We start from the raw sequence: 16,773 nt of genomic DNA on the forward strand, positions 1-16,773 counted from the left end.
AAGACGACATAACTAAATCGGACTTTAGTCCACTTTCAAGTAAGCAGGCAGCTGGAGGGGTAATAAAAGTGAAACACTACTTTTTAGTGAAAAATGATGAAAGGGACACAGTTTAACATTTATAAATCACTCTCTGGGTCAGAAAAAGATACGCTATTATTTCAAACCAGCGGTCCAGAAAGCATGAAAGAAATTTTAATGCTGTATTATACTAGTGTATGGGGATTTGTTAATGTAGCACAGTTCTTAAATAAAGGTAAATTTTCACTGACGTACTTTTACACCTCACAACAGTACAGTACTTTTCTGTCTACAGCACATTGTCTGTATTGTACCGTATAACGTAATTTTATCCGTTTCTGAATAGCGGACACTTCTTAAAAGAGGTTCAAATGGTTCAAATGGCTCTGAGCACTATGGGACTCAACTGCCGAGGTCATTAGTCCCCTAGAACTTAGAACTAGTTAAACCTAACTAACCTAAGGACATCACAAACATCCATGCCCGAGGCAGGATTCGAACCTGCGACCGTAGCGGTCTTGCGGTTCCAGACTGCAGCGCCTTTAACCGCACGGCCACTTCGGCCGGCTCTTAAAAGAGGACATTTTTATTTTCCCCATAGATGTCCGTCATTCAGAAGTTTTAGTGTAGTAGCATCAGCCTTTACGCAGATAAAGCAATTATCTATAATGAAGTGCTGCCTGAGAAAATATCACAAATACTAAATCAGATCTTGATAATGTTTCAAAGTTTTGTAAAAACTGGTAATTTGCTTTAAATACTCAGAAATGTAAAAGTTTGCATTTCACAGAACGAAAAATCATAGTCTCGTATGACTGCAACATCAATGAGTGACAGTTATCACCGGTCATCTCATACAAATACCTGTATGTAGCATTTTATGGGCTAATTATTTGTAATTTTCTAATGCCAGTCACATTTAATTATTTTATATTTAATGTGACATATAACAATGCGCAACAATACGCTTCAAGCATGTTTTCCTCATCAATAGGCGTTTATTCATATACATATAGAAAGATAAAATGTCTCAATCTAAATTAAGATTGGTTATTGTTTTTTTTTATTTATTTATTTTACCACTGGAGTTGCTATTGGTGTATGTTGTGGCGGGAGGGGGAGGGGGAAGGGTGGCAGTGGGTGGATAGAAATCAGTGTCCAATGGTGTCTTCTACTGTCGTTGTTTGTTCCGACAGACTTCACAGCCTGTGTGGGATGAATACAGTTTTGCGTCAGTTGTTATTATAAGCAGTTGCATTTTTTGCATACAGCCACGTAAACGAAGTTCAGGTTTAGCGCCCACCAAATTTCGAAGTTAAAATAAGATAATGCCTCAAATGCAGCAAGTTTTTCTTCACTGAGAATGAAGTACAGAGCCTTGTTGTAATGAATCCCACAGCCTGTAGACTCAAAGCACAGCCAAAAACTCGTTAAGATCAACACACGTACCGACCTGTTGTGAACTCAATTAATAGAATAGACCAAAAATTACTGAGTGAACTACATACCTTGCTAGCAGAAAAATCCCATTCTCTAAAGAACACCTATGAACTAATTAATAGTATGAATCACCTGACTGTGGCACTGTTAAGTTTCTGTCCCTAGAAACTGAAGACCTATACATTAATGTACCTGTAAATGAAACAGTAGTGATAATAATAAAGAACATAAAGAAAAAGAAGGTAATGAACAGACCAGAATGGAGTTTATAGACTTACTTAATTTAGTATTCTCATATAATTACTTCTATTTCAGGAAAAAAATTTACTAACAATGCCAACGGCTTGCAGTGGGGAGCCCTCTTAGTGGCCTAATAGCTGAAATGTTTATGAACCTTATAGAGAATAAAACATTGAAATTAAAAGATATCACCACAAAGCTTAATTCTGTAAGAGGTATGCTGGTGACACACTTTTCTATTAAATGGTGCAGATGGTGAAGTAACAATCCTTTTTAATAAATTCAATACTCTGCATAAAAAGTATCCAGTTCATCTTGAGTATGAGCAGAACACCATACCATTTCTCGACATTAAATTATTAAAACAGAACCATCAGGTGTCTCCCAATGCTCACAGAAAATCTTCTGTTACAGACACAATTATCTACATCTACATCGACGTGATTACTCTGCTATTCACAGTAAAGGGCCTGGCAGAGGGTTCAATGGACCACCTTCATGCTGTCTCTCTACCGTTCCACTCTCGAACGGCACGCGGGAAAAACATGCACTTAAATCTTTCTGTGCGAGCCCTGATTTCTCTTATTTTATCGTGATGATCATTTCTCCCTATGTAGGTGAGTGCCAACAGAATGTTTTCGCAATCGGAGGAGAAAACTGGTGATTGAAATTTCATGAGAAGATTATATCAAACTCTTCTACATATCCCACGTCCCGCAAAAGCTGCGTATTGATAAATGTTATCAGAACTCCAACAAGGAACAGAAGCCGTAATATATATCGCAATAAACAATGGATGTGATCCTTCACTTACTACTCAATACAGTGTACGAAAAGATAAAAAAGATAAAAAATAATCTGAACAAACAACAAAAAATTACACTCACAACTGACAGCACACCAGCAGTTAAACATGTAAAAATGCCAAATGTCTGAAAAATTAGCTAGGTTATTGAAAAACATAGATGTAAAAATCAGCTTCAGCACTACCAATGAGCTAATAAGCAAGCTTATTCACACTATAAAATCCTCAGATGCAGATCACAAAAGGTGACATTTACAAAATTACTTGTAGCCAATCTAATAAACATTATATAGGATAGACTACCAGAAATTTTAGAACTCAGTTCAAAGAGCATATAGAGTGCTCCAGACTGGAGAACTATAACACGTCAACAGTAGTAACACACATTAAAAACACAGACCACCCGTTGAAAATTGAAGACAACTTGAAATTTTGCACAAAAACAGTAAAAATAAAAGAATGGATTTCATGGAAGAAATTGAAATACTCATTCACAATACAAAAAACGGAGATACATTCTCAATGAGATAGCTGAATTCAAAAACTCAAAAATATTCAGTTGCCTGAAGCCAGTTCCAGTGCATTAGATTTAAGATGTACCAGTGTGGAAAAAATGTAATTTCGCGATATTCGTTGTAAAGAAATGGTAGTCGATACTCAACCACACACTTAAAGGTCGCAATATTGTATTAAGCATATACTGTTATCTTCTATGTAGAAACATTGAGTGCAGTGAAAAACGTCCAAGTAGTGCCAGACTAAGCAGTGCAAAAATGTAATGTTACGCGACACTTCCGCCAGTGTACCAGTGATGCGAATGAAGCTTCGAGACGCCAAAATCGTAAGTGAATAACCGACATAATTATGAATAGCGTGTCACACGATTATCAGAACATGACTGCTGGTTCACTATATGCATCCGATGCCAGTCACAACAAACAACGAGGCACAGCAGAAGACACCCTAAGACGTAGATTTACATCCACCCATAGCCCGGCCTCCACCATGTACCCCAATAGCCACTCCAGCAGCGGGACAATGAACGAAACAAGATTCTATATTGATTTAGTTTAAGACATTTTAAATAACATACTCGTATCTGTATGCGTAAAACGCCTGATGATCTAAAGGCTACTTACAGATGTTGCAGAAAAATAGAAAAACATTATTTCCCACAGTCTTGGTTCCTAAATGTAGCCAGTATGCACAAAATTAACTTTGTAGGGATATGAAACTGAACACTCACATATGCCCAGTCGTTAATACAGCAGGTTACAGACTTGGGGTCATTATCAGGATAGTACAGAAATGCAATCGTTCTACAAAGGAGATTATTTGCAAAGCAGTCTTGCGAACTTTTTAAAAATATTGCTCTTTTGTGTGGGGTCCATGCCAAATATGACTAAGAGGGGACGTTGAACATAAACAATGAAGGGCCGCAGAATGGTCACATGTTGTTTGACCTGTGAGAGAGACCTACGAAGATGATGAAAACACTGAACTGGCAAACGCTTGAAGACAGGTGCAAACTATCCTGTGGAAGAATGAAATTTTCACTCTACAGCGGAGTGTGCGCTGATATGAAACTTCCTGGAAGATTAAAAGTAAAGCTGTGAGGACGGAATGTGATTCGTGTTCGGGTAGCTCAGTTGGTAGAGCACTTGCCCGCGAAAGGCAAAGGTCCCGAGTTCGAGTCTCGGTCCGGCACACAGTTTTAATCTGCCAGGAAGTTTCATATCAGCGCACACTCCGCTGCAGAGTGAAAATTTCATTCTAGAAACATCCCCCAGGCTGCGGCTAAGCCATGTCTCCGCAATATCCTTTCTTTCAGGAGTGCTAGTTCTGCAAGGTTCGCAGGAAAGCTTCTGTAAAGTTTGGAAGGTAGGAGACGAGGTACTGGCAGAAGTAAAGCTGTGAGGACGGGGCGTGAGTCGTGCTTGGGTAGCTCAGTTGGTAGAGCACTTGCCCGTGAAAGGCAAAGGTCCCGAGTTCGAGTCTCGGTCCGGCACACAGTTTTTGTGGTGTCACCGCAAGACACCACACTTGCTAGGTGGTAGCCTTTAAATCGGCCGCGGTCCGTTAGTATACGTCGGACCCGCGTGTCGCCACTATCAGTGATTGCAGACCGAGCGCCGCCACACGGCAGGTCTAGAGAGACTTCCTAGCACTCGCCCAGTTGTACAGCCGAGTTTGCTAGAGATGGTTCACTGACAAATTACGCTCTCATTTGCCGAGACGATAGTTAGCATAGCCTTCAGGTATGTCATTTGCTACGACCTAGCAAGGCGCCATTACCAGTCACTATTGATGCTGTAAAACATGTACCGTCAAGAGCGATGTTCACCAATCATGGATTAAAGTTGAGTATTCCAGCAGCTACGTACGTTTTCGGCTATTCTCATTTCCGTGTCCTGTTCCAGACCTCACGCCAGCCTGCGTGAGCTTAAACGCGTGCCTTTCGGCTTCCTCCTAGTGGATTGGCTGTCTTGCCAATCCACAACAAGTGGCGACGAGGCCACACCGCGTTCGTAACTATACTGCCCTGATTTACTTGTGTAATGGCTTTGCCACAATCTCCAGATGTACTGTCCGAATTTTATCGCTTACAGAATCAGCAGACGCAGGCCTTACTGGATGCCCTTGGACAGCTCGTCCAGGGTCAACGTGCAATGCAAAACGATGCGGCAGCCGCCGCTCCACCGCTCACGCAGCCACAACACGCAGTTGCACGACCGTTTCGTCCTTTTGATGCGGCACTGGAAAGCTGGACGGAGTGGTCACGCCAATTTGGATTCCATCTCGCCGCCTATAGAATTCAAGGTAATGAGCGGCAGCCTTATCTCCTTTCGTCCATCGGCGTCCAAACGTGGCGTGTGATAGTGAAATTATTTCCCCGACGCGACGTAGCAACTCTGTCCTACGACGACATTTTGTCTGCATTAGACGCATATTTCAAAGAATCAGTCGAAGTAGTTGCAAAAAGGTGTACCTTCTTTCGTACAAAACGTGCAGATCAGACTAATCGGGAGTGGGTTGCAACCTTGCAAGGCCTTACTAGGGATTGTGCTTTTGAGTGTGAATGTGGACTCCCTTATTCCGATACTATGGTACGTGATGCAATTGCACAGAACGTTTCTGATGTTCGTATAAGGGCACAGATTTTGAAACTAGTCAATCCCTCCCTTCAACAAGTGCTGGACATATTGGATCGGCAGGAAGCACTTGACTTTGCTCAGGAATCATTTGAAACTTTGCCACCCGTGTGTCAGGTTAACCGGCCCACCGGGAGAGCTGCACGGAACAGTCAACAGTCCTCGCGCCCGGCCGCGCCAAAGCCGCCTGGCTCTCAGCCACGTGTACCGCGCCAGCAAGCAAATGCAGTGAAATCATGCCCGCGGTGTGCTACTAGACATTCGCGTGAGAATTGTCCATCATGACAGGCTATTTGCTTTTTCTGTAATAAAAAAGGACATGTTCAAAGTGTTTGCCAGAAAAAGCTCCGATCGGACGCTCACAGCCATTCCAGGCCCTTTGCTTCACGCCGGAATCGAACCAAGGATCCTCCGGCTCGTGAACCTTCGCCCATGAAAATTCATGTAGTTCATTCCACTCCGCCCAGTGCCACTCTCTCTACCAGTGACAGTGTTCGTCCCACAAAAAGTGTGCGTCGACATCGCTGGAAATCCCGTCAGGCCGCAAGTGATTCTGTACCAGTGTCAGTTCACGTTGCACGAGACAGTCGCTCTTGTCGTCAACAGGACAATAAACTTTTTGTGGATTTGGACATTAACGGCAAAGTGATACCGTTCCAGCTCGATACCGGAGCTGCAGTTTCACTGATCAATCAAGACACGTACAAACAGCTGGGCACACCTCCGTTGTGTGCCGCAAATGTTAAGCTCAGTAGTTATTCAGGACAAGCAATCCCTGTGTTAGGACAGTGCAGCCTTCTTGCAACATACAAGGGACAAACAAAACTTGTGTCATCTTACTTCCTTCGTTCTTCTTCTGCTGTGAACTTGTTTGGTTTAGATTTATTTCAGTTGTTTAACTTGTCTATAGTAAATCAGGTCCTCTCAGTGAACCAGACTGTGCCTTCAGCCAGTGTTTCTCGTCTATGTGAAGAGTTTGCCGACCTTTTTGCACCGGGCCTTGGTTGTGCTAAGAACTATAAAGCACATTTGGAACTGAAAGTAAACGCGCAACCGAAATTTTTCAGAGCGCGCAATGTTCCCCACGCATTGCGTAAAGCGGTCGCAAAAACATTACACGATTTGGAATCACAAGGTGTGATTGAACGTGTGCAGGCTTCTCTCTGGGCATCACCCTTAGTAATTTTGCAAAAACCTTCCGGAAAATTGAGACTTTGTGTGGGCTTCAAGGCAACAGTGCATCCCCAACTAGTGACTGCAACTTTTCCTTTACCCCGCCTGGAAGATCTTTTTGACAAACTGTGCCCGGGTAAATAGCTTTCGAAGTTGGACCTAGCAGATGCGTACTTGCAAATACCGGTGGACGAGGAATCCCAGCGCGTTTTGGTGGTTAACACACATCTTGGTTTGTATCGATTCAAGCGACTGCCATTCGGGTGTGCATCTGCCCCTGCATTGTTTCAGCAATATCTCCAAACTGTTTGTGCGTCGGTCCCTACTGCAGCAAACTATCTGGACGATATTGTGATCTCCGGAAAGACGGAAGAAGAACATTTAGCCAATCTCAGAACATTATTTCAGGTCTTGCGACGAAATGGTCTTCGCTTGCGGAAGGACAAATTTGTGTTTTTTGCTCGTGACTCACCCTATCTGGGACATGTGCTCAATACCCAAGGCATACATCCCAGTCCAGAGCACCTCCGTGCCATACAAGACTTGCCTTTGCCGCAGAATTTGAAGCAGCTACAGACTGTGCTGGGAAAAATCAATTACTCCCCGTCTGCTTTCAGCGACGGTGCCGTCCGGTCAGCGCCCTGGGGACCCATCTACTGGCTCGTCTCAGCCCCAGGTGTTACCGACGATGCCTTCCATTTTCCCCCATGGCGACGCGCCGCCGCAGCCGCCGCCGCCTGTTCTCCCGCTGGCGCCGCCCGCAGTGGACGCGTCGCTGCAACCGCCGGGCGCCTCCCTGAGTCACGCGCCGCCGATCGCTTTCCGTGACCAGTTGTCCTCCGCCATGGAACTCTTGCCCGATCCGGACCATCCGTCGCCTTCGCCCGTCGCGTGCCCCGGCCCGATGGAGGTCGACCCTTCGGCCCCTCCTGTCTCTCTACGGGCGTATCCACCGCATGTTGGCGTGCACCCTGGAGCTGGTTTTCAGGCGCTTCCTAGCTCCCCTCGGTCCGAATGGCAGGGTGCGGGTGGCACAGCCTCGCCTGTTGTTAGGCTCCCCACCTCGTCGCATACGTCAACATGGGGTCCTCCCCACGGCGGGCGGAAGCCTTATAACACAACCGTACGCCGATTTGCGGGGGAGGAATGTGGTGTCACCGCCAGACACCACACTTGCTAGGTGGTAGCCTCTAAATCGGCCGCGATCCGTTAGTATACGTCGGACCCGCGTGTCGCCACTATCAGTGATTGCAGACCGAGCGCCGCCACACGGCAGGTCTAGAGAGACTTCCTAGCACTCGCCCAGTTGTACAGCCGACTTTGCTAGAGATGGTTCACTGACAAATTACGCTCTCATTTGCCGAGACGATAGTTAGCATAGCCTTCAGGTACGTCATTTGCTACGACCTAGCAAGGCGCCATTACCAGTCACTATTGATGCTGTAAAACATGTACCGTCATGAGCGATGTTCACCAATTATGGATTAAAGTTAAGTATTCCAGCAGCTACGTTCGTTTTCGGCTATTCTCATTTCCGTGTCCTGTTCCAGACCTCACGCCAGCCTGCGTGAGCTTAAACGCGTGCCTTTCGGCTTCCTCCTAGTGGATTGGCTGTCTTGCCAATCCACGACAGTTTTAATCTACCAGGAAGTTTCATATCAGCGCACACTCCGCCGTAGAGTGAAAATTTCATTCTAGAAACATCCCCCAGGCTGCGGGTAAGCCATGTCTCCGCAATATCCTTTCTTTCAGGAGTGCTAGTTCTGCAAGGTTCGCAGGAGAGCTTCTGTAAAGTTTGGAAGGTAGGAGACGAGGTACTGGCAGGAGTAAAGCTGTGAGGACGGGGCGTGAGTCGTGCTTGGGTAGCTCAGTTGGTAGAGCACTTGCCCGTGAAAGGCAAAGGTCCCGAGTTCGAGTCTCGGTCTGGCACACAGTTTTAATCTGCCAGGAAGTTTCATATCCTGTGGGAGCCTAAATAGTACGTTTTAAGAGCCAAGGTTAAGTGATAAATGTTGAAATACACTGTAATGTCCTAGCATCGCTCTCACAAGGATACCAAAGACAAGATTATTGTTATGTTCTCTTAGCCGATTTTATGTCGCCTCATTGTCTCTGCAGAGCTGTACTATGGGAAGCAAGGAGAGGAGGTTGGTTGGTGGCTGGTATCCTCGTTGTATCATACAAAATGCACGCAATTTGTAGCTGGGTTCTTTATTCATAAACAAAGAGCTCCTTAACTTAAGTTACCATGTGCTGTGGTACAAGCTCTCTTCTGTATAGTCCACATAGCATCATTGCTGTTGAAGTAGAAGTCAGCTGTGTTCACTACAATGCTGCTGTGTGCTGCCTGTCTCTGTGCTAGAGACTAAGTCTGCAGCTCTGTCTTGGTGACATGCTGGAACTCCACGGCGTACAGACTCAAACTAAGTGACGTAAAATGCTCGAACTAACTGGGTAAACTCGAACGAACTGGCCCTCCGGTCCACGGTGGCGATCCTGAATACTGGCGGTGGAGAGGGCGTTGGCGGCGCGTTTCTAGTGAGTCTTGTCGATGGCCTCTATCGATACTCTCGTAACGTCAGTGCCACATGGTGTGCTGAAGCCAGCGTACGCCAGCACAATTAGATTAACTACACCGCCCATAGAGGCATTTAAAGAATCACTCTTTAAGAGGTAAAAAGATAATTATCCTCTGCCATACACTACACAGTGATTTATAAAGTACGCATTTAGATGCAGATGGCGTAAATGACACGGATATCCATACAAAAAAATTCTAGACAGAGGAACTGAGTCACTTGTCCTACTTATAAATTTTGGGAAATTCAGAATGTGTTAACTAAAAATTATGCACATCTATATCTACATCTCCATCAATACTCAGTAGTTGGGCAGTGTACGTTCTGGGCATAAAAGTGCTGACACCAATATCAGCGATCTCTCACCTGTGGTCTCATATTACATCTAAGATAATTGCACATGTCATATCATGATCAACACTTCCTTATTTCCAAGGCCATACTGGGAACTGAATCTGACCAGGAGAGGGGAGGGCTCTGTAATCCCTGTCTTACACACCACCACTATGCAGCCAGTGGCGTGCAATTTTTAATTTGCCCACATTCTGTCATATGCTGTCCAGTATGAGGCATCCCACAACACCACCTTGCCCGCATTCAGGAGGACGACGGTTCAATCCCGTCTCCGGCCATCCTGATTTAGGTTTTCCGTGATTTCCCTAAATCACTACAGGCAAATGCCGGGATGGTTCCTTTAAAAGGGCACGGCCGATTTCCTTCCCCATCCTTCCCTCACCCGAGCTTGCGCTCCGTCTCTAATGACCTCGTTGTCGACGGGACGTTAAACACTAATCTCCTCCTCCTCCTCCTCCTCCTCCTCCTCCTCCTCCACCACCTTGCCCACAATCCACACGCCTGTTCTAATGCATAACCAGAGCAGTGCTGGTGTAATTACTGCATTCACACGTTCATCGGAGTGAGAGTCAGTGGTAGTTCACATGTGTGTCACACCTCACCTACATCAGTAACAGCAGTACCTTATCATTCAGGGAACTACATCCAGCCATGTGGCAAGGCCATGAAGGGAGAGGAGTGTGCCCTGCGTCCCCCAGCCCCAGTGCCCCCACTTGGCAGCCAAAGACATCCAGTTTTTTCACTCTTCACACGTGTTGTCATATGCTGCCCAGGAAGAAGCTCCTCTGCAGTTGACATCTTAATGTTCTGCTACATTCATGCGCTTCGTAGGAGCGACAGTCGTACATATAACACACGTCTGTCCTTACCTCTACATTTGCACTTTTCGTGGGAGTGTGAAGCGACTAGACCAAGTGAGGTACCACAGTGGTTAACACACTAGAATCACATTTAGTAGGACGACGGCTCAAATCCGCATCAGGCCATCCACATTTAGGTTTTCGGTGATTTCCCCCAATGGTTCCTTTGAATGGACACAGGCGATTTCCCTTTACGCCCTTCCCTAATCCGAACTTGTGTTCTGCCTCTATTGACTTCATTGTCGATGGGATGTTAACTACTAACATCCTGCTTCTCCTACTGAGAGGACACACACACACACACACACACACACACACACACACACACATACGACGATATGCCTGCATGTACTGCAGAGTACCCAGAAGCTGACGCGCACCTGGCCACATGCCTATGCTCAGCAGCCACCTACAAGCTGTGATCTGGTGATATCAAAAGAATAATTTAATAAGGGAGAAGAGCCACACAGCAATCGGTCGCAATCCCTTAAGTTTGTATTGTTCTTGAAAATCTAGATTTCGGCTGTAAATAGCCATCTTCAAGGCATTTAAACTACAATTCAACAGACTTGCAGCAGTACATGCCACCGTATGTTCTTATAGGTGCATAGGTAGAAGGGAACCGTAGTTTCTTTCTGTCTATGCACCTGTAAGAACATATGATGAAATGCACTTACAGTATGTTGAATTGTACTTCAAATGCGCTGAAGATGGCTATTTACAGCCTAAATCTAGATTTGCAAGAAAATGAAAATTAGTGGGATAGCGGCTGATTGCTATGTGACACTCCTTCCTTACAGTCTACGGTGGCTGTGCACAATGGTGCCTTATGAAGTCAAAGTTGGTTAATAAGCACCCAGTATAATGCAGTATCTGAACTGCCAAACATTCCGTCAGCTATGTTTGCATTACTGACTTCTAAAACTTCGTTTAAGAACTGGCTGACCACTTACAAGGGGAGGCCGCCAATTGTGAAATTCAGATTCGATTCATACTGCGCATAATAGAAGCTCATGGCCAGAGGTGTAATGTGGCAAAGCACCAAGATGCACTTCTCAGCCGTTGCCGAGAAAATCGACAGTTAAAAGAAACTGTTGCGGTGAAATACTCTCTACGATTAATAATTTTCTACAGCGTCGTGGCGCAGGGGTTAGACACACACACACACACACATACACACACACACACACACACACACACACACACACACACACACACACACAAAAATTCCCGGCAATCAGTTGCAACAATTATGCATATAATAAGTTGTTGAAAGTCGTTTGTCATGGAAAAACCGCAAACAAAGTTGTATTTCACAAATGTTATTGTCTTCATAATGTTAACCACGTATAGTTAACGGAAGACGTAGAAACGATATTCCGAAACGAATACGTATAGCGTAAGTCAAACCTTCGAATTAGAATAGAGACCCCACGAACACAAATTTGCTGTGGCAGGTATGAAATATAAATTCCGTTACTCGCTCGTTACACTTGAAGGACAGATGTTGAATGAGCCGAAACGAGTCGCCGCATAACAGCGTAGTTGCCTGCTAACTTCGAAAGAAGGTAGATGCGGTCCGTAGCGCAACTTATAACATCGTCGAAAATCAGTGCGGACGGGAGAGCTTTGGTACACCCTGTTAAACAAACGGAAAAATGGAGGCGGTACGATTGGAGAGCGATCCGCCTTCACCAACATGCATAAGCAATTCATATATATTTGAATTACAAAAAACTAATAATAAAAAAAATTGCATGGCGCGATATTCGATCCGGCGACCTTCGGATTACGAACCCGAGCGCTTACCGCTGTGCCACGACACTGTAGAAAATTATTAATCGTAGAGAGTATTTCACCGCAACGGTTTCTTTTAACTGTCAATTTTCTCGACAACGGCTGAGAAGTGCATCTTGGTGCTTTGCCACATTACACCTCTAGCCATGAGCTTTTATTGTGCGCAGTATGAATCGAATCTGAATTTCACAATTGGCGGCCTCTCCTTGTTAGATTAGAAAAATTCGTCTGAAGCTGTATGTCATACACCATGGAATTTTGGAATGAGTAGATAACATATTTCCTTTTAAATAATTAAAAACCAAGAGTTTCCTATAAAATATAAATAGAGAATTAGGAATTCGTATTTGCTGAACATGAGTTTCACCTTTAACGGTATCCCATAAATCCCGAAAACGCGAAATAAAATCTAGTCCTGTTTCACATCCCATTTGTTCCTGTCTCCAGCAGAGGACTGCACTGTAGAAGGCGACCCTAGTTGTATGTTTGTACCACAGCTTCTCACTGTCACCAAGAGAAGGCTGTACTTACGAAAATGTGAATTGCTTGTCTTCTGTACCATGACTTCATACTGTCACCAACAAAAGACTGTTTTACATAAAACGATCTTTGCTCAAGTAAAAACGGTAACTGCTCCTTTCTAAGTACAACGCTGAGTTTAAGAGGCAACAGGGTCGTAAATTAATTATTTTTCACATCCATGACGCTTCTCAAATACAACAATATACTTTCAAACCATTCTCCACATCAATGATGCTTGTCAAGTGTCACAATATTCTAATATGTCTGTAAAAATACGTCTACAATGAAGGTGTCACAATGTTAATTTCCACATATTCACATGGTCGCCAAATTAGTGCCTAAAATTCTAACGCATGTACTCCAATTGTAGGTTTCCATGCATAATAATAGTTGACACTTTAAAAGGTAGGTTTAAGGAATAGATGTCGCTAAACTAACCTTAGCAGTCTTATAACTGCATAAAAAGAGATGTTAGCTAAAATACTACCCTAAGCAGGCAAGCACGCGAACCAATTGAGAGACTGAATGTATCTAATTAGGCCTAATTTTAATGTAAGTCACAATAACCCTCAAATTAAATATTTCTGCATTTAAATTGTTCACAAGCACCATTTTAGGAGTTACAGACATAATGCATTATGCTGTTCACTAGAAAAATATAATCGATGATAGTGGTTGACAGTTGTTGCTATTAGTAGAAATAACACGGGCCTACTGGACGCTACGTACAAAAAACATCTTTTGACAAAGTCTGCAGTCAGAAATATGGTGGCATGGCTCTCTAAAAGCTTTATAGACTGCATTTCCAGTAATATTTTCCACATCTGTGATGTGACAATATCGCAAAATTCCTGCAAAATACGTCGGCAGTACTAAAAGTACGATGTTTACAACGATTATCTAGAACATAGTTGAAGTTAAGTAAAAGAAAAAGTTCTGTAAGGCTCAAATCAGCTACTTTACAACATTTATGATGTCACAATATTCTAGAATGCATCAGAAAATGTAATGGTTACGTTGCAGTAGTATCTAAATACGTATAGTGTGTATTCAAATGTGCAGCTGCCACACACACACACACAAAACATATTTGTCTACTAGGGAAGGCAGGAATAATGTAGTTTACTACATATAGGTGATAAAAAGTTATGGGATATCGATATGCACATATACAGATGGCGGTAGTACTGCGTAGGGCAGCGCACTGGCGGAGTTGTCATTTTTACTCACATGATTAATGTGAAAAGGTTCAGACGTGATTATGGCCGCTAGATGGGAATTAACGGACTTTGAACGTGGTATGGTAATTGGAGTTAGACGCGTGGGACATTCCATTTCGGAAATCCTTAGGGAATTAAATATTCCCCGAACCACAGTGTCAAGAGTGTGCTGAAATTACGAATTTTCAGGTATTACTTATCATCACGGGCAACGCAGTTCCTGACGGCCTTCACTTAACGACCAAGAACAGCCGTGTTTACGTAGATTTGATTGTGCTAATAGACAAGCAGCACTGCGTGAATTAACCACAGAAATCAATGTGGAACGTACGACGAACGTATCCGTTACGGCACTGAGGTGGGCTATGGAAGCGGATAACCGACACGAATGCCTTTTCTAACAGCACGACATCGCCCACAGCGCCTCTCCAGAGCTCAGGGCGATGTCGGTTGCACCCTAGACCACTGGAAAACCTTGGCCTGGTCAGATTAGTCCGGATTACAGTTGGTAATAGCTGATGGCAGGGTTCGAGTGTGGCGTAGATACCGCGAAGCCATGGACCAAAGTTGTCACCAAGGCACTATGCAAGATGTTGATGGCTCCATAATGGTGTGCGCAGTGTTTACATGAAATACACTGGTCTTCTGGTCCAACTGAACCGATCATTGACTGGAAAAGATTATGTTCGGCTACTAGAAGAACGTGTGTAGCCATACATGGACTTCATATTCCCAAACGATGATGTTTTGTCACCGGACCACAATTCTTCGCGATTGGTTAGAAGCACAGTCAGGACAATTCCAGCGAATGATTAGGCCACCCAGATCGCCCGACATGAATCCCATTGAGCATTTATGGAACATAATCGAGAGGACAAATGGTTCAAGTGGCTCTGAGCACTATGGGACTTAACATCTGAGGTCATCAGTCCCCTAGAACTTAGAACTACTTAAACCTAACCAACCTAAGGACATCACACACATCCATGCCCGAGGCAGGATTCGAACCTGCGACCGTAGCGGTCGCGCGGTTCCAGACTGAAGCGCCTAGAACCGTTCGGCCACAACGGCCTCGAGAGGACAGTTCGTGCACAAAATCCAAAATCGTGCACTGGCAACACTTAAGCAATTATGACGGCTATGGAGACAGCATAGCTCAATGTTTCTGGAAATGTCTTCCAAGGACTTACTGAATCCATGTGACGTCGAGCTGCTGCTCTACGCCGGGGAAAAGGGGATCCGAAACTATGTTAGGAGGTACTCCATGCCTTTTGTCACCTCAGTGTCAGAATTACATGGATTGTTTATAACAGACACTCACGAGAAAGACTACCAAAGATTGTAATTAAGAGATGCGACATTTTCAAAGACAATGTCAGAGTCGATATCTCTGAAGTAAATAAAATTACTTACCTTTTATTGTGAGACGCTCCTCAGTTTGCAAGCACAATGAAGTTCCAGAAATTAAATCTTTCAGCTTCTCAATTGTCTGAATTAGTTATTAAAATTCATGCTTAACGTAATGTATGCATTGAGAGATGTGACATTTTGAAGACAATGCCAGAGTCGATATGTCGGAAATAAATAACATTACTCAACTTTTATTGTAAGACGTCTCACAGTTTGCAAGAACAATGAAGCCCCAAAAATTAAATATTACAGCTCCTAAATTGTCTGTATTAGTTATTAAAATGCATGCTTATCGTAATGTATGAAACTCCTCCACGAAAATTCGAGCAAAATGAAAGTGCATCATATCTAAGAATCGGCACACCATGCAAGCACAATGAGTCAACAAATATGCGTAACGTGTAATGCAAGACGTTTCTTATTAGTACATCAATGTATGACAAACCTCCATTGCTATAAATACTGAACAAATGCCGCAACACGTATAAAAGTGATGTTATTCTCTATAAAGCATAGATATGTATAAGCGGAAGAAGTTGTGATTAAAAATTTAGTGGGTCACAACAGGAAATGACGTCAGCGATTCTACCAACCCCTGATGACGCTACGGGCGAAATATACGCGTGATATAAAGTTCTCAACCACACTGTTCCTGTTCAGGCGCCCAGTAAGCAAAGCTTAAACAACATGTCTGTAATTATTATGAGATATAGTACTCCAACATTGAAGGGTGGCAGCGTGACAGGTACTGTTTCCAGAGGCGATAAGATCGACGTCGTAATACACAGGAAATGTAAATAAAATAAGGTGATAACAGCAGCGGTAGCGGTAGGGGATTGCCAATAATTGTCTAAGTAACATAATTATATTCCATAAGTCGTCATATAAATACGTAAACAGACTTGCACAGGGACCAAACACACGATGTAGTGGTCTCCGGCTTGGTAATTCAAACAAGAAAGACGTAAAAGTTTCCCCTAGGCGCATGTCTGGACAGCTTATAAATTTCGTAAGGTGGTTACCAGTAGCTGTGCTCCCTCAGGGGGTTGCGATTTGACATATATAACTGTGTGTGCCCGTCTTTTCAGAGATCGTTGCGGGACTCAGCTGTTCGGTACAGGATGTCATATCAAACAGCTTTCAGCCTTCTAATTTCCAATCTGTTATTTTATTTGGGTAACAGTTTCACGGCTTTACTAC

General features: G+C 43.9%; 1 non-coding gene across 1 annotated transcript; it reads left to right on the plus strand.

Annotated features, from left to right (window-relative positions):
* The first annotated feature begins 4,440 nt into the window (after positions 1-4,440).
* Trnas-uga (transfer RNA serine (anticodon UGA)) lies at positions 4,441-4,515 on the plus strand. Its single transcript has one exon. It is a non-coding gene; the product is annotated as a tRNA-Ser (tRNA).
* Positions 4,516-16,773: the final 12,258 nt, after the last annotated feature.

The sequence above is a fragment of the Schistocerca nitens genome, chromosome 3, assembly GCF_023898315.1.
Source record: "Schistocerca nitens isolate TAMUIC-IGC-003100 chromosome 3, iqSchNite1.1, whole genome shotgun sequence".
Taxonomy (NCBI): Eukaryota; Metazoa; Arthropoda; class Insecta; order Orthoptera; family Acrididae; genus Schistocerca; species Schistocerca nitens.